The sequence below is a fragment of the Thermobia domestica genome, chromosome 8, assembly GCF_964235325.1.
Source record: "Thermobia domestica chromosome 8, izTheDome1.hap1.1, whole genome shotgun sequence".
NCBI lineage: Eukaryota > Metazoa > Arthropoda > Insecta > Zygentoma > Lepismatidae > Thermobia > Thermobia domestica.
Genome location: NC_137461.1, coordinates 255,638,304 through 255,658,427, shown reverse-complemented (window position 1 = coordinate 255,658,427; position 20,124 = coordinate 255,638,304).

Sequence of the window (20,124 nt, the reverse complement as noted above, 5' to 3'; positions counted from 1 at the left end):
TGTGTGAATCTATAGTTCTACACTACGAATAAATGTAACACAAACCGTGTGTGAGATCTAAGACTTGGGAGAACAAGTTGGCCCACGAGACTCCAGAAATTTCGTGTTTCTTGTCTCCCACCCATTTTGAAAATATATTTTGTCTCGCAACAAATCTAATGTTAATACACCTGCATACTAATAATTTTACAATTGTGGGAGGCAAAGTAAAACATACTTACATACAGTATATATATAACTTCCGAACTTCAAGATTCTCAGCTATACTGTGAGATACGCAAATCTCTCAAATTTGATTTCTTTTTTAAGACTAACCTTTATACATCGGGCAGAGATTTGAACGAAATCGAGGACTCGCACGTTGTCGGCCTGCTGACCTTCCTAACTATCACAGTCATAATTCATACATCGTTGGAAAATTTATGGAACACAGATTCCAACGAGGTAACATTTGTGCAGACTTATTTAGTGAAAAGATATCTTGTCTTATATGGAACCGTCCAGAAAATAAATGTACTTTTACCTCAAAAACAGATTCACAAAATTGGCTAACTTTTCTCCTCCTCTACTCCCCCCTATATAAGCAACAAGTAACTTTTGCAGGATATTGGTGTATAGTGGACTACTTCATTGTTTCATATACCAATTTTTATGACTATAGTCCCAAGTGGGGACCCCCCAAAAAAAAACTGATGCAAAAGAAAGAAAAAAAAGAACTCTACCCTTCCCTCTCCGCCGTGGAACCACCCACATACATAAAATGCATATCGGTGGCAAGCTTCATTCTTCAGAAACACACTGATATCGAAGTTATCTACCTAGCTTAACTAAACGCTAAGCTATTGAACTTTAAAGCCTTGACGCAGCGGTTGCGTCATTCGGCGTTTAATGGCTAATGCTCAATCTAAGACCACAGTTTCAAGAAAAATGTAATAGAAGATAAACTCTTTGAAGAAGTATGTTGCCTCCAAGAACCAAAAGTGGTATAGACGTGGAACCGAGAACTGGCAGGAAACTGGCTGCAGATAGTCCAATACACAAGGCTATATTTTGAGTATTAAACCTTCTTTCATTGTATCGTAATAAATGCAGGTATGTTGTGTAAGACACGATTCATCCTTGTAAACTACTTAAGTGCACATTCTGTATTACGGTGATATAATTATTGCTCTTCATTTCATTGCTTTCAAACTTTCTAGCCTCCTTGTAAATGAGTAACGCTTTTACTCAATCCACATGAAAGCATCGAAAAACGTGGAGCACTGTCAACTTTAGGTTTTCGCATTTCGATGCTTTTCGCTCTGACGACAAAGCTAACAAGGCGACATAGCGACGCAGCTCTTGACGGCTCATTTATTCAGTCTGGCCAACATTTTTGTTGCCTGGTGACACTATCCTCCAGAGGAAAAATCTTATCATGACTTGGAACTTCCCCGTGACTCCTTCTTCGCTTAGACTTAATTGGACTGAAAACTTTGTTAGGAAGTGTCGTGGGCAGGAGGACAGCGAGGGACGAACATCACTCCGGGTTAACTCTGGAAGCCTTCTTACTCAATGCTAAGAGTCTCAACGAAGGAGGCGTTGCATTAATAGACTTCTAAAGTTGTACTTCATTACGTCTGCGTTTATTACAACAGCAAAAATCCAATTTCAAGGTAATATAGTAATAAGAAAGAACTTGAAATATTTAATATCTACTGCAGTCTCAAAATACATTTATGTGATCTTACGAGAGAGAAAAACCTATATATGGTTGATATTCTTACATATTATATATATATATATATATATATATATATATATATATATATATATATATATATATATATATATATATATATATATATATATATATATATATATATATATATATATATATATCTATTAGCATCATACTTAATTAACTTTATTTCAAAGATAATTTCACTGACAACCCGCACTATCACCTTGAAGAATATTTAACAATACTTCATATTCAAACTTAAATAAGAACAAATTACTGTAAACTTGATTCCATTTAAACTTGAGATTCTTTTAAACTTACAATTAAAAGTGTAGATTTGAGTTAATTTGTATTTGATATTCGTAATATACGATGCTAATTTTTGTTTGATAAATGAAATTTTGCGTTCCTTTTCAGCACTGAGGCTATATGAGACGTGGACCTATAGTTTAAGGTGAAGTCCGAATCATCGTAATATGTTCAAATTGCAATGCTCTTTAATCGGTTATAGAACCCGGGACCTTGTGCACTAAAGGTGCGCGCACCAGTCACTATAAGAGCGAGGAGAGTCATGTACCTTTTTGTGAGGAGGTATTATTGGAGCTTCGAATATTTACATTAATTAATTCATAAGAGTTCGTTTTAAGTTCCAATGTTACTATGAACCAGATGTTTCAGAAACTTTTTAAATGTTGGGATGGGACCAATGACGCTTTGGAATTTCTTGATGATGATAATTTCATTTTCGAGGGAAAAAAAAAAGAGAGAGAGAGAAGGATGAATATGAATTGAGACGAGGAATTTTAAAAAGATTAGTTTCTAAGTGATGTACATAAAGAATATGTGGGTTACCTAGGAAAGATATGTAGGGCATACAGTTTCTACGGTATATGTATTAAAGTTTTAAATAATAATATTTCATGAGCAACGTCCGGACATTTTAGCTCATTGAAGTATATGATGCTCAACATTTTAATAAACAAACAAAATCAATAACTCACTCACTCACTCACTCACTCACTCAGAATCCTCGCTTGGTTTACTGGCTGGCACACTTGACCTGTTGGTATGGTCCCGGGTTCGATTCACGGAGGGGGTATAGTAATGGTTCGGATTCCACTATAATCAGTGGGTCCACGTCAATTATTGCCTAGCAGGTATAATCGTGGGACGTTACACTAAATCAAACCAAATCAATCTCTCTCTCTCTCTCTGGTCCTTTTGAGCACTGAAGCTACATGATACATTGACCTACAGCTTAGCGTGGGATGTGAACCCGGGTCTCTTGTGCCAAAGATGCATCACTAACCATATAGTCACGAGGGAGCTCTTTGATTCACAGAAGTATACAACCCAAAACTGTACTCAGTATGAGATTACTATGGTTTATACAAAGATTTCAGTTGTTTTCCAATGGTAGATGAATACAACTTTTATTTTTTTATTTTTTTTATTTACTTATTTATTTGTTTTATTATTATTATTATTATATTTTATTTATTTATTTATTTATTTATTTGTCGCAACAAGAATTCGAGAACTGTAAATACTCTTCTACGTCTCAAATTAATCTTGGCTGCCCATGGAACATTATCACGAAAGATAAATTGAAGATATCGTAATGCAGCAACTTTTAAACGCAATAATTCTACGGTTTATAATAGGTGAAGCAATCGTTGATATATCTATAATAATAATAATAATAATAATAATAATAATAATAATAATAATAATAATAATAATAATAATAATAATAGTAATAATAATAATAATAATAATAATAATAATAATAATAATAATAATAATAATAAGAAGAAGAAGAAGAAGAAGAAGAAAACGGGAGAGATGCATTGAGATTTGTGTGAACTTAATTGGAGACGCATTGATAGTTTTTTGGAGGATAGTCTTGCTCCAAGAAACTGTAACAGAGTATTGATTCTGCATGAACTCGCACAAAAGTTCATTCATCATCACCATAAAATTAAGATTGGAGGTGTGGATATTTTTCTCAAGGTTGTTAATATACTATGCGAAAAAATGGTGCTAGTATCCTTTCTTGACAATTGAGGAGTTTGATGTAATAAGGGCGTAAGCGAGTTTACGCCCTTTTGCATCAAACGCATTTGTGGCTTTTGCCATGCTTGTTTAGCCTCCTGGTAACATTTCAATTCAATATCGGAATAAAATGCTGTATATTACATTGTTTTATGTAAAAAAAGAAAAAAAAGAAAAAAACAGTTCTCAAATCGTTTTTCTCAAACTGCGTGTTTGAGACTTACGCCCTCATTGCATCAAACTCCTCAATTATTCTACTGGTCAATTCTACAATTATTCTAATACACTTGTGTCTGGCTTTGATGTGTGATTCCACGTTAATACTGTAGTGTTAAGTCTGGAATAAATAACCCAAATTTACAGAATTATTAGAAAAGGTAAAGACATTAGGAGTAAGATTATGTGAACACGGCGGATAAGAAAGTGCTTCGATATTACTCTTGAAAATCAAATATTTAACTTAACGTCCCACGTTTATGTACCGAAGGTAAGGGAGACGGTGATGAGAATTGAATGAAATGGTGGAATGAAGAAAGTGGGAGAAAACGAGAAATCCCCAAGAAAACCCACGCACACAGTGTTTCTCCACCACAAAGCTCACTTGGTGCAAACTGAGATCGAACCAGAGACCCCACGATATTACTCTTATCCTATAATTTTTTTTTACCATAATCCCGGGACAACCAGATGGTTCACTGCTCTCGCAGAAAATCATGACTATGAGACGGGGGATTTTTATGCCTCTGCAGGAAGCAATCGCTCAGCCAAACTGATAACGCATCCACTACCCAGTGAATATCTTTTCATTAATACGCGAGTAGATAGAAATTAATATCACAAAATGGCATGATGAACTTTTCATTTGGAAGGACCTGATCGAATATCTTAGTTGAAAACCATAAGGATGTTTTGTGGCTAGTGCTATCACTTTTATTTAATGTAGAGGAGGAATAAAGGTTTCGTCAATTGTCTTAAACAAAAGACCACTAACTACTTTTCCTTGTCAGAAAGCTAGTAAAATCTATGGGAGATCTTCACATCTTATAGATACCAAGAGATCAAACGTGAATTGTTGTTGGACAACTGCAAACGATGTCATACCCCCCCCCTCCTCGGTTAATCCGCCAATTTATTTTATTCATTTTTATTTATTTTATTTAACAATCACCAGATACAGCTCAGAGGCCATTTTACACTGGATATTTAACAACAACAACAATAACAAAGGAAAGGGTTTGGGAAGGTATCGGCCAGGGCCTGTTTAGTAGGTACCACCCCGGCATTTGCCTGGTAGGACTAAGTAAAACCCTGGAAAATCTCAGTCAGGATGGTCGGCAGTGGGAATCGAACCCGCGACCTCCCGAATGCGAAGCCAACGCTCTACCACTTGAGCTATTTCGCTCGGTAAGAATTTAGGCAAAATCTTAAATAACATTGAGTGTTCCCCCTCATGTCCTGGGTTTGGGACTGTATCTTGAGAGTTCCACCCGTCCAGTGATAAAGTGGTCACCTATTATTTTAAGCTTCAAATAGCGAGTTTGAAGTATTAACTTTTCCTAACTGTGAATATTAATTTTCAGAGCAAGCTCGGAAACATATATTTTTTTTTTTAATGTATTTTATCTGCATCCAGCATAGGTTGCCAATAAGCCTGAAAATATGCAAATACAAATAGATATCACAAAAAATACAGCAGACACCAAGAGGAATTCTCGCAGCAAATTAAAGTTTGAAGAGACCTGGAAGAACTAATTAAACACAGAGCTGCATCCTTCTTCCCCCAGTAATTTATTTTAGAGTCTGTCTCTACATCGGACAGTTTCGAGCGTAATTACAACAAAATCTACGTTCGGATATAAGTTATATATTGGAGATAATGAAAGGTAATCAATAACTGTTTCTTTTCCTCCTCTAATTCATGTAAGACTTCTCATTTTGTCTCAAATTTTAGATTTTAATATTTTATTGCTAGTTAAAAGTAGTGCAAACAAGCCAAAAATTCACTAAAATCATACTGATATTGTATTTTACAACAAACATATTGTTTTGCTCACTGAGTAATTTAAATCAAATATACGTATATTAAAAGCACACGCTTTAGTCACTTTTTTCTGTATGCTTAAACAGACAAATATATCAATCAATAAATGAATCCTGATACCTATCTCCCAATGATAATACCGGAAGCCGTGGCAGCTCAGTGGTAGAATGTTCACCTCTGGTGCATGGGATCCTTGGTTTGATCCCAGCTCGCGCCAAGTGAACTTTGTGGTGGACAAACACCGTATGAGTGTGTTTTCTCACGGTTCTCCTGTTTCCTCCCACTTTCTTCATTCCATCATTACATTCATTTCTCATCATCATCGTCTCCTTTAGCCTAGCCGGCATAACCGTGGGATGTAAAACTTCCAATTTTATTTTTCCAATGATACTTATCAATAAATTAATGCTCATGACCCCAGGGAAGGCGTTACCTTCTACGGCCTGCCCATCTTCAAGTGGAAAGAAACTGCACATTAATGAAACTAAAAGCAATGCCTGGACAACGGAAAACACTAAAATCACAGTTTTCCAGGTTGGATCCAGAAACTTAAAGGAAATAAGTTGAAGAAAATTAATACATAATAATAATAATAATAATAATAATAATAATAATTTAAATTGGGTTCTTCAAGAAGTACCGAAACACTTCAAGAGATGGCATTACGTGAGTAATGTACACCAGTGCCACCTATGGTCAGGCATGACGACTAAAACGGGAAGATACTTCACGTGCTGCACTTCAAAATACGTAAGCGATCGCACTAACTAATGTACAGCACGAGGTTCGCGGACCACTGAATCGGAATTCAACGTGTGTGAGTGAAATTAATCGAGGATAATTGTTCGCAAGTATAGAGGCAGCAGAAGAAGTTTGGTACTTCTAAAATAATCTTCACCTTACGATTTTATTATTCACACAGACTGTATTTTGACTATATTGCCAGCAGTTCTATATTGCAGAAACCTTACGTAGGTAGGCCTGCTTGTAATTCCATTCATAACCTTCAAGTTCTTAAAAATAATATTATATATCACATCCCTTATATTTTTAAAGTTTCCCTCGTATGCCATTTACCTTGTTTACAAATTCTTGGGCTCAGTACTTCCAAAATTAAATAAAGAAAACGATTATTCGATTTGCTTTCGTACAAGTACACTTTCATAGCATGGCTGTTAATGTTCAGACGGCCTTTTGTGTTAAGATATACGCATACAATTAGCGAATACTCCTACGTGTTACCGTGGCCTATATTTTGCATTATTCCTTCTGCTCCTTTTGTATAGAATTCGTCTGAAGTCAAAGTTTCGCACAAAATTCGAATGTCTCGTGATAGCATCTTAGGAAAGCACCTCCACTTTTTTTCTTCCATTCTACATCAAATATCTAAAAACGACAAACACGAGTTTAATAATTTTTTTTTTATGAAAATTATCATTATATGCACTTTTTACTTACATTCAAATTTGTAATGTGATGAGATTTTTTTTTCTAAACTCGTTTCTTTCTATGTTTTTTCTTTTCTTTTCTTTCTTTCTTTCTTTTTCTTTCTTTTCTTTTCTTTTTTTTTTTTTTGAAATATCACGCTTCTGTGAAGGGAGTACTTTCGATCGACGGCAGGAGAGAAGAAAGGATTATGCTCGTTTTTTGATGTACGAGGGCCATTCGGAAAGTAACCTCTAATTGGTTATAAAAAGATTATATAGGCCTACATCTGAAAACTATTTCTTTGCTCTATTTTTCAATATAGTTTCCATACACATTCAAGCACTTATCTCTGCAGTAGCTTAGAAATTCCATCAGCATAAAAATCTGCTGCCTGTGCTTTGAGTCACAGTACTTCCTGTAACCCAGTGGTGCCCACCCCCCCTCATGTCCATGACGCACCCCCCTCAATTATCTATCCGTAGGTGTTCTTCCATGAAAAAAAGAACTTTTCGATTAATTTTTACACCCTCTCAAACATTTATATAGATTTTTACCCCCCCCCAAATATTTCAATGACGCAGTTTGCGTCATAGCCCCCCCTTGTGGGCACCCCTGTGTAACCTAACCTCTGTGTCACTACATCAGATAACACAGTCCTGGAAATTTGTGGTAATTTATCGGAAAGCTCCGAGATTGTGAAACGTCGATTTTCATGAAGTGTTCCATCAATTTTCTGAACGAGTTCATCAATGACCACTGATGCCCTGCTACACCTCTCTTCCCTCATCACACTTGGTTCATACACGGTGCAAAGCTGTCCATCAACAGCTGCTGCCGAATATTGTTTGGCCGTAAGAAAACGTGTAACAGCTCGCACCTCGGATTGGCGGGGTTTTCTATTGCAGAACACATTTTGAGATGCTACAAAAATGGAACTAGTGATCAGACAACCTTTACTCTACTACGGCCGGATGCAGACTGATCTACCACGCACATCTGTGCAAATATGATAGCTGCCCCCAATACTTTACGTACAATGACCAATTGGAGGTTACTGTAGGAACCTCGTATATGACTTTCGATCGCAAAATAAAAAATTTAGTTTTACCACATTCGGTTCTTTCAAGTATTTTGGCCTTAAAAAAAAAAAAAAAAAAAAAAAAAAGTGTATTGAAACATTTCTTCTATCAAAGACAGAATAAGAAACATTGCTTGAAAATTGCAACAATAACTACCATTTCATTTACAACTATGGACTGAATTTCGATTACTTCCCCTTTTCTATCTGTCTTTCTGCCTATAAGTCTCTAATCTTAAGGGATTCCGAGATATGGACATCATATTATAAACACTGCAATCCCACCCCTCTTTCTTCCGATCCTTTAGTTTCCAATAAATTAAAAAAAAAAAAAAAAAACTGAAACACTGTTAAATTAGTTTAGCGTAAATGTAAAGATTTGATTATCAACAACAGATGGTAGCACGCATTCTCTATATTTGCACTGTATTTTGTAAGGTGCGATAATGTTCAAAATAACTGAATCAACTCCAAGATATGAATAGTCAATCTTTGTCCAGAGAGAAATTGGATCAATAATTAGGGAATAATTCGTGCACTTTTTCATTACTTTGTTTTATTCATTGTACAAGATACTCAATTCAATCTTCACAAGCATGCTTCCAACAATAAAACTATCAATAATGAACAAATGATCACAGATGTACATGATATGTTCTCTAGTTATTGATTCAGTTTATCTTTAGAGAAAGTCTGAATATTTTACTTTTGAATTTGATTGATTTTTTGGGAATATTATCACTCTCTACAAAATACACTTGAAAGCTTTGAATATTTTATCTTTTGAATTAGATTTAATTGCTGTAAATATTGTCACTCTCTACAAAATACTGGAAAGGTTTGGATATTTTATCTCTTGAATTTGACTAAATCGTTGAGAATATCGTCGCTCTCTACAATATAATCTTAAATGGACACCTAAGTAACGGAACACTGTACAACTCTGACGTTACAACAACGTGGGAAAACAATATGTCATAAATATTAGGACATACATCACGGAAGAAATCTACTGGTAGGATGAAACTGCGTGGCGTGAGGTCTGCACAAGATACAACCTCCTTTCAGACCTTTTAATTTTTTTTATTTTCATCTTTTAATAAATCGAGGATGCAACGATTGCGATGAAATTAGAAAAGCTAGTCAGTTTTCTAGCGTCAATCAAATGACTAATAATATTTTAATACTACACCCAACGAGTTATGGGCATTGCCTGCTAAACCACCGGTTCTTGTTCCATTCTAATAATAGTCACGTTAAAAAATATCTTACCAGTGACGACGCCAGCTTTAATTTCCTGGGAGAGGGGCAGCTATTTTTTGCATACCGAAAAGGATAGTTTCATATAACATGACTCACATTACAGTACTACGTATCTAGGGGGCGCCCACACCCCTCCTGTGCTATGAGCTATCGCTTCCCTTATAATAAGTCCTTGAATAACTGGATAAATACAATATGGAATTTGGGGTAGTTGGTGGGTAAACTCACAATAAAGAAATAAAATTTGTTAAATGTAAACGATTGGAGATTTCTAATTAGCCACGATTTTAACCTATACCATGCAGCGGGCTAAACAACTAGAACACAATGTTCAAAGTGATGAACAGATGCATCCTATGCTAGTCAAATAATTACTGAATTTAAAGAAACGAAATAAAGCAAATTGTACATATTTTTTTTTTTCCAGTATATCTGGAGACATTTTATATAATTTGAAGTTTTGAGGTTAGAAGGTCAATTTGGATTCCGGAAAGGAAAAGGCACCAGAGATGCTATTGGATTGATGAGAATTACATAAGAAAAATTCTTGATGTAAAGGAAGAGTTGTGTTTGTGCTTCATCGTCTGGCGAAAAGCTTTGGACCGCGTCAATTGGACGAAACTTCTGAAAATACTTACACGAAATCTGAGTCAACTGGAGAGATCGACGACTCATTCAAAACCTGTACGTAGGACAACGAGTGAAGCTGCGCTTGAATGAAGGAGAAACCAATAGTGTGGAGATTGGAAGAGGAGTCAGACAAGCATGTAGTATGTCGCCCCAATTATTCAACGTTTACAGTGAATGTTTAGTAAAGGAAGCATTAATGGGAATTGGAGATTTCAAGATTGGAGGGCAGATCATTAACAAGATCAGGTTATTCAGACGATACATTTATAATAGCTAAAACCGAAGGAGGACTATAGGAGATGATTGACAAAATAGTTGACAGTGGAAAACGGTAAGGAATGGAAATTAACATCGAAAAGTTGAAGGTCATTATAATATCCCGTGGAAACATGTCCTTACGGATCAGAGTAGAACAAAGAGACCTTGAACAGGTCGATAATTTCAAGTATATTGTTAGCTAAAGAAGCATTCAACAAGGAAAGATCACTCTTAACTAGCAGTGGTAAAGTGCTATATATGGAGCACTGGACTGTACGGTTCAGAGACTAGGACATTACAGTAAGTTAAAGAAATATTTAGAGAGCTTCGAAATGTGGTGTTGGAGAAAAATGGAGAAGATAAAATGGACAGTGAGAGCAACAAACGAAGATGTTTTAAATGGAATAGGAGAGAAGAGGGCACTTGAAGCCACCATCCTTCGTAGGAAGGCCAATTGGATTGGACATATCTTGCGAAGAAATTGTCTTCTTCACACCGCCATAGAAGAAAAAAATGTAAGAGAAGCGTGGAATAGGAAGAACACAACTGATCGAGGATTTGAAAAATAAAAGAAAATATTGGGAGTTAAAAGAGGAAGCTGAAGATCGAGAAACGCAAAAGAAACATTTCCAGGCCCACATTTAAAATTGAAAAAAATCCTCATTAATCCCAGGACCTGCCAAAAGGCAGAATAATAATTCTAATAATAATAATAATTCTAATTCTAATAATAATAATAATAATAATAATAATAATAATAATAATAATAATAATAATAAATTTTAACGTATAAAGGTTAATATAATAGCCTCCAAAATTTTAAAATAAGAAACCAATCGATGTTATCACAAATAGTTTGAGAATAATGCGTATTCGTTAAGTGACGATTCAATTTTTGTCTATATTTTCGACTGAATTACTTTATCTCGCAAGTACAAAACGACTAATCAATTGCTGATAACCTTCGAGCGGGATAATCTAAAATAGACGTTGCTTTTCTAGTACGTAACGACACTTTGCGGCAGTTGCTGTAACTAAAATTTTCCTGCATCAATCCGGTAGCGACACACGTGGTGAGATCTGTAACTAAATACTCAGCTATCTGGCAATTAGTATTGAGCAATATCGCACTTCATACAAAACCGAATTTACCCCGTTGGTAGTAATATCTTAATTAAAACTGGCAGGAGACAATTTAACGAAAGTATCCATAGGTAGGAATGTTATGACGCAAATTACGTCACTAAAATTATAGGGAGATCGGAAAGAAAGTTAAAGTGTGCAAGGCAATTAGCAACTTGTATAATACATATATAATTTATACAAATTGAAAATATAAATACGTATCTCCAGTGTTCCTTCCAGAAAAAACGTTCTGGCGAGTCACAAATTTTTAGACGGTACTATTCTATTTATTATTACAGACGTACTATTTTGGTCTCTTCTGAGGGGGCACTCTCACAGCTCCGGACGGGCAGTGTCCCCCAACAAGTCTAGAAGAAACACTATGTATCTCCCCCTCATTGCAATCTAGCAATCCCGAACATAACACATCCGTCCCCTTGGTCTAGTGGCTAGCGTGTGTGACTGATGCACATCAGTGATGACACTAGGAGGTAAGACGCGTGCCTCCGGTGGCATCGTGCCCTCCTGACTGCCACCAGACAAGCTGTACTGTAATATAGATCAAGTAACAAAACTATTATTTTTGGTATACTAATAAAAAAAAATGCTGCCCCAAAAGACCTCTACCCAGGGGCGTCATTTCAGACTTCGCTTTTGGGGGGGGGCAAGAGCACCACCAAAATAAGACTTTCCCGTTTTCTACTAGTATATTAGTAAACAATCAAAGTATATGTATTCCTCAAACTCTTGGGGTGGGCAATTGCCCCCTCCTAAATGACGCCCCTGCCTCTACCCCTCCGCCTGCCCTCCCAAGAAATTAAAGTTGGTGTTGTGACTGGTACACTTAATCCCGGATTCGATTCCTAGTGAGAGCGCACAAAAAAATAATTTCACAATCCTTCACCTTCATTACTCATCTATCTCCTTTACCCTAAAGAACATACTCGTTGGACGTTAAACTTTTAAAAAAGAAAGAAAAAAGAAAAGATAAAGAAAGAAAAATAGCGCTATTAGACTTTCAAACCCTGCTATGCTTGATAGGTCTTATAGGCAGTGGTGCCCATCCCCTTCATGTCCATGACGCACCCCCTCAATTGTCTATCTTGATTGTTCTTCCATGAAACAAAAATCTTTTCGATTAATTTTTACACCCCCTCAAACATATTTATATAGATTTTTAACCCTCCCAAATATTTCAATGACGCAGTTTGTGTCATAGCCCCCCTTTGTGGGCACCCCTGTTATAGATTGAAAATTGTCCAGCCAAAATGGTAACGAAGCGACAAAAGTTTTATGTTTAGGATGTTTATCTATTGCCTATGCCTAACGATGTTAAATCAAAACAAAATTCTGGATCAGAACCTGAGACTACGCACATTAACTTTTTGTTCACAAAGGTGTCCTTTACGACACTAACAAAACAAGAAACGAAAAGGATATACCTTCACATCCTATATGTGTATCTATGTGTGACTGAGACTGAAAAAAGTAATGTTACCGTTATGGAACTACAGTAGACTTTCAAATGAAAACTGAATATTGAAACTTGAAGTAATATATTTGTAACTTCCAGTTGCAGTACAAGAATAAGGTCAGACATGAAATCTGTTCTCCCAATGCTGAATCCACATTAAAAATAGTTTTTCACTATATCTTACAATTATTATTCTGTAAGGTACTCTATATTGAAATTGGAAATTGTAGTGGCATTTACTGCTCCCGCTCTCGGTAGGATTAGGGATGCGCACGAGACAAGATTTGAGACTGTCTCGTCTCGAAAATGTGCTGTAAAAGTGATGTCTCGACTCGAAAAATATATATTTTTCTATTGGAGGAACTGTGTCTCGACTCGACTCGAACGCATCCCTAGGGAGGATAAACGGAGACAAAACCAGGTGCGCATTCAGAAATGTTTATTGGGAGGGGTCTAATACTACAAACCACTACATCCGTGTAGTATTGAATGGATACTATTCTGCACCTGCAGAAACTATAAGTAACTGGAAAATACTTCCACCTATATGTTCAAAAAAAAAAAAAAAAAAAAAAGAATATATATATATATATATATATATATATATATATATATATATATATATATATATATATATATATTATATAGAACTATATTGTTTTTTATAAGAGAAAAAGTATAGATGAAGTGTAAGATCAAATTTTTACGCTCTATCAATAATTTCTCTGTTAAACATGTATAGTTTTATTGAAAAGTGTACAAGTGTGTGTTGATTTGGAAGTATTTGGGAGGGGGGGGTCCGTACTCAAAGATTAAATCTATTCTTCGATCGTGAATCCATTATCAAAAGCAGTTTTTCGACTCCTCTTACCATTTTTCGCCCTTTACGAATGAATATTGATACCAGAAATAGCAGGGATTTCTACTACTTCTGATTTGAGGACCAATATAAGGTTGGAGACTGAATCTACTCTTGGGACGCTGAATCGATCACAACAATCCGTTCCTTGCTATCTATTACCGTTTTTAATCTATGTTGATCAACGTTGAAAATGAAATGAAATGAAATCTTTCAAGTTTTACGTCCCACGATTATGCCGGTTAGGCTAAATGAGACGGTGATGATGAGTAATGAATGAAATGGTGGAATGAAGAAAGTGGGAGGAAACGGGAGAACCCCGAGAAAACCCACGCACACGGTGTTTGTCCGCCACAAGGTTCACTTGACGGGGGACGGGAGAACCCCAAGCACCAGAGGTGAACGCTCTACCACTGAGCCACCGCGGCCCCATTGATCAACGTTGAAAGCGGAAATGTTTATTTCTATCATATGAAGTTTGAAAAGAGAACTATTGTGTTACTCTCGGGACACTGAATGGATTTTTAAAAATGCTTTTTGCAATCAAATAACATTTTCGTTTTGGTATTCTTCGACAGGCATACAGACTGACATTGCCGTTCTACAAGAGTTTCCGTAACAATAACAGAAAACGGTATATGAAACTCATTTTTACTTTTTTTCCCCTCACCGACAAGAACATCCTTATTTTCTTTCGTACGTGATCCCTATACTTCGTATGCAACCGTTCTGCTCGCATATAAATTACATGTAATATTGAAAACACGTACAAAAATGCTCAAGAGATCCTCTGGGAATCGACGAGACAAAAACGAGACGGAACTTACTCTGGCCCTGCCTCGTTGCCCATCAGTTGCAATCGAGTTGAACAGGCGGTAGCGAGAGAATCCATTGCATTATCTCACGGCAGAGCGACCTCGCTACACAAGCCTCAAGAGACCCACTATAACGCAAGCGAAGGTCAAGAGATTTACAGCATGACCTCTATAAGGAGAAAAAGAATGGAAAATGTTCTCAACATTTAACGAATCGGTCACTAACCGTCACGCCAATGCTAACAATTTATAAAAGAAATCTTCATTATTTATTATTACTGTTACACCGTTTGTAAAGGACTTTTCTCCACGTACTCTATCTTCTGCTAAATTTTGTCTTGTTCTATTTAATACTGACCCTTAATTGTAGTCGTTTCTCTACTTTGTTTCACTTCCCTACATCACTAATTTCCAATTTGTCGATCTATAACGTTGGAGAACTTTTACATTATATATATCAAAATGAAAGTGGCCATGTTTGTGACTTATTAACTCTTGAACCACCCGATCGATCTCGGTCAAATTTTCAACATAGATTAGGTTCAGGCCTGGAATGGTTTTGATTATTTCATTTTGACAGTGTAACTTAGTGTATGTGTGTGTGTGTGTGTGGAGGGGGGGAGATATAAAAATGATGGAAAATAACGGAAATTAGTGTCGAATCCATAGTTTTCGGGGTCGCTGAGATAAACAGACACTTTCGATGCCATTTAAATCCAAATTAAGCCCCCCATTAGTACTCCAAAGGGTGGGTGGGGGTGGAGATGTAAAAATAATTGAAAATGACTGATATTCAATTATTGTCGAATTTATAGTTTTTGTGGTCCCTAAGTTGATGTTAACAGTTTTCGTGCCCTTTATGTCCAAAATGAAACGTATTCTCACCGTGCGAAGAACGGACATTCTGCTAGAATTACATATATAAGCAAATACAATGAGGATGGTGATGGGCAGTGACGTATGCGGGGTCGGTCTCTACGCCTGACTTTTTGTAAATTTAGTCTAATTTTAGAGATGAATTTACAAATGTTAATATAATTTATCTGCATGTTGAATTTGGACACTTCTGGAATAATAGTACGCTATTACCTATGTTATATGCATATTTATTTATAGTTGAAACGCTAGTTTTTTTTTCTTTTAGCATATTTTGGGTGGAAAAGAAGTTATATATCAGAAACACGTCGGTTTGCAATGAAACTTTACACACCACTTCACTAATGAGCTTTTGTTTATAATATCCAGATATAACTAAATGAAAGCATGAATATCAAAGAAAAGAACTAAAAGCGACCTGTGATCGAGTGCTTGCAAACAGAGGGTTGCCAAACTCCGAAGATACATAGCAGGCTGCAGTTTACGTATAAAGAGGACTCAATTGACTATGGTAATATCAGAATACAGATGAAGTTCCGGGTATTCCAAACTTCAGAGGCGGATAAACATCGAAGTACAACCGCAGAGGTGGAAGAAAACCGAGAAATATTGCATGAGCGAATTAAAGAGGACCATTGTGTAACAACACAGGAGTTATGAGAAATGATTAGTAACGGGCAAAATGCTAAGTATGCATTAATTGATGGTTTGAAGGAAGCTATTCAACAGAAAAAAAAATACATTCCACCGAACAGTATTGTCCTGCACAGCGACAAAACCCATCCTCACACAAAGAGCATCACAGGCCACTGACCAAATGGTGCTGTCAATAATGTTCCAAACTGTCCTGATTTAGACCAATCTTCCTTCTATTTGTTTGTCCTACTCGAAAGCAATCTCCCTGGATGTGGAACACACAAAAATCACTGACAATATTCCCAACTCCCAATAAAAAGTAAATGATTTTAGGATTGAGTTAAATTATAGCAGAAATGTATCGAAAACAAACGACAATGTTTTGAACATCCTCAATAGATAACAAACATACAGTAGCGTCGGCTTGTGCAGTTTGCAAGAGCACGTGAACCACCAAATATCATGCACGGTTTGTTGTTCCTTAAGATATTTAATAATATTTAGAATATTGAGGTGAGGTGATTTTGAGTTTAACGTCCCGTTCAGCAGCTAATTTAGAATATTATTATATTGTCGTTTCGTCTCTATTCTCCGCTTGCTTTGCCCCCTGCATGTATGCATTCCACCATCACACCAGCACGTTCAAAACAGCAGCGAGCGTGATAGACTGCTCCGTGTGTAGTACAGAAGGAAAACGCGGGCAGCTGAGGGGAGGAACTGTGGCCTCCTGACGTTCAACAAACCAACATTTGAACGAGCAGCGTTGAGAGCTATTCTTGCCTTTTTTCCTGTAATGAGGCGCTCTAAACAGAATCAAAGAATGAACTTCTGCGTTGACAGCTATTGTTGACTAATTTCCAGTAATGTGGCGCTTTAAACAGAATCAAAGAATGATTTGCAATTTAAAATAAAAGAATATAGTAGTAGTATATGTAACTCATTCTTTCAATCAGTTATCTATATTTCTCTTTATCTCAATTTTTTTGTAATGAAAATGCACTAATGGAACAAACAAAATTACGGCTTTCCAAAATCGTACCGATCGGAATGGGAGATTTAGAACCCTTCCCCAGAGATTCTTAAGTTAACGCAGAACAAAATGAAATTTTAATTTACTTTCAAGACTCCATTTTAAATACCTATAATCTCTGATTTTCCTTTAAGGTGCGGTTTTCCTGCCTAAATAAACTGATTGTAAGAAAAGCGAATAGCTTGTCAAAACATATTGTACTTGCTAACATTGCTACAATAGTAAAATCTTACCTTATGTGTTTTGGGAATCTGAAGGAAATGTTGGAACTGATTTTTCAATCTCAACATTCATCTTTAATACATGCAAAATAGAAAAGTATTCGTTTATGATTGGGTATATATATATATATATAAAATGGTTACTTCATTGATTTATATCGTTTTTCTTATTAATTTCGGAAATTGAAAGAATTCTGGAATTCGAATTTTCTAACGACTGTGAACTACCGAAAAACTATGCCACGAGACGCCACTGCCAACATACGTATATATTTACTTACAAACTTTCTATTTTTTTTCCTTTTTTACTTCCCCACCCCCATACCAAAGGAAGCATTATTTTCGAGGATGATCTTTATACAAGTTAAGTATATATGATTTGTATAAGTTTTCACCGATACGGATAAACCGTGACTGTGTTCATGGGAACATTGTGATCAATAATATACAGGAGGTGAATAAATTTAAATACATTGACGCAGTTGTAACAAATAAAAAGGAAGTCAACGAGGAAATAAGAATGATTAATGGTGGGAAGTGCACGTCGATATATTCTGAAAAAAGTTTTTCATCGCCGTGGCTATTACTGTAGAAAGTAAAAGTGAAAAAAAAAAGTTATTAAAGCATAATTTTGCCTATTAAATTATATGAATGAGAAAGGTGCTCCGAAGAACATACACTGAGTGAAGAATTTCCAAAAAAAATTGTAAAAAATTGATGAAGTATTCATAATAATGCAAGACCAGGGCCAGATTTACCACTAAGTCTGGGCCTAGCGGCGCACGTTGGGCGAAACTTTTAATAAGCAAGACGACAAAAAATTGCAAAACATAATAATAATAATAATAATAATAATAATAATAATAAACATGATTAAAGTAAGAGTAAACGCTCTCCAAGAGAGAATTCTTTTAACAAGTCTACTGACTTCAATCACTGGTGGTTGAAGTTCAGTAGAATTTTACCTTTATATTTACAGCAGACAGTTACGTAGAGGCTGGCGCGTAACGCTGTTGTACTGGTCCGCGGCGCATGCCCGTCTTCCATACACTCTATCATCATACAAACTTTATTAAAGTGTATTTTTAAAATGTTGAAACAAAGCTATGCATAAAATTAAAAAAAAAAAATAAAAACTTTCTGTTACGTTAAAATTTTGTACGTCGAGATAAGGGCGGAAAACATATTTCGTCCTAGGATCTCAAAACATTAAATCTGGCCCTGTACGTGACCATGTCGTCATCTCCTATGATAGGACTTCGCGACAAGTCGCGGAACCATTTGTGCAGCAATACCAACATTCATAGAAACGCTTCAAATTAAGCATCTTATATTACCGTTATAGTTATCGACAAGCTCGTAGGATCGCCACCACGAAATATTTGCTTCACTCATTAAATACTGGCTCTACCGCAATCATTTGCAATTGGTTGTTTTGTGACATCACGCATGTTGGTTATAGTCTCGCTAAATCACGGAAAAAGTAATCGGTTGGGCTTGACTTATAGCGTTTCTTTATCGATGCTATACGAGACGTGGAATTACAGTTTTGCGGGATTTCGAACCATATGAACTCCTGCCGAGAATCGAAACCAGGTCTTCCACACCAAAGGCGTATATACTAATCAAGGACGTACGCAAGGGGGTGGGTCCTGGGGGTCCGGATCCTCCCCGAAATTTCGACTTTTGTATAAATTTAGCCTAACTGGAGGGGCAATTTTAGGAATTTTAATTTAAAATACCCTCCCGAATTGAGTTAAGACCCCTTCCGAAATAAATTCCTGCATACGCTACTGACACTAAGTCTGTGGTTATTTGAGATTGCGTTTTCGAAGCGTTACCTCCTAGAGCGAACGCGACCAAGGTGGCTATTTGGTAACTTTACTTTTGCCAGAGTTATGAATCATACTGTGAGCCAGTCAGAGTTTCCAGGTCTATAATAGCAGAGTTCCAGTACTCTGCACAAAGTATCTTCAAAGCAGCTGTTTCTTGCTAAAATTACCTTGCCTGGCAGCACGTCTTTCCTTTTCCCTTCCTTTTGACATCTTTTAAACAGCAGGCAGTCTATTGTTCCGAAAAGCACAAAACACGCTCGAGCTAACATTTTCTCCGCGTTTTTATTGCTTTCGCGTATGTGATTAGCCATCCACATTTAAATACATGGTCAGCGTATTCCAAGTGTACGCATGAGCAATAAAAACGTGTTGCGATCGCTTCGAATAGCCGCCCTGTAACCATATAAACATTTAAAGCGTTAACGCTACGATTGCTCTACTGAGCTGACGCTAACGACAGGGGGTGCTGACCACAACGCTTGATTGTTTCACCCGCGCAACTGCCATTGTCAGCCTCGTCTCACAGTTGATTGTATACCCATGGAGTTGTACATGTTATGTTTTTCGTGTGTGTATTAGACATTTGCTAACTTGGATAGTTTGATTTCATAGGAAATAAACAAATATTTTCTTGTTCTCCTCAACCATAAGTTGGTGGGCAACATGGAAATTTTAAAACCTCTTTCTCCCTTGAGACGAGAGAGCTGCTTTATAGTCTCATAAGGTATCTTCTTCGTAACTGCATCTACATATTCTATCCTTGGTTTTCCTCTTCCT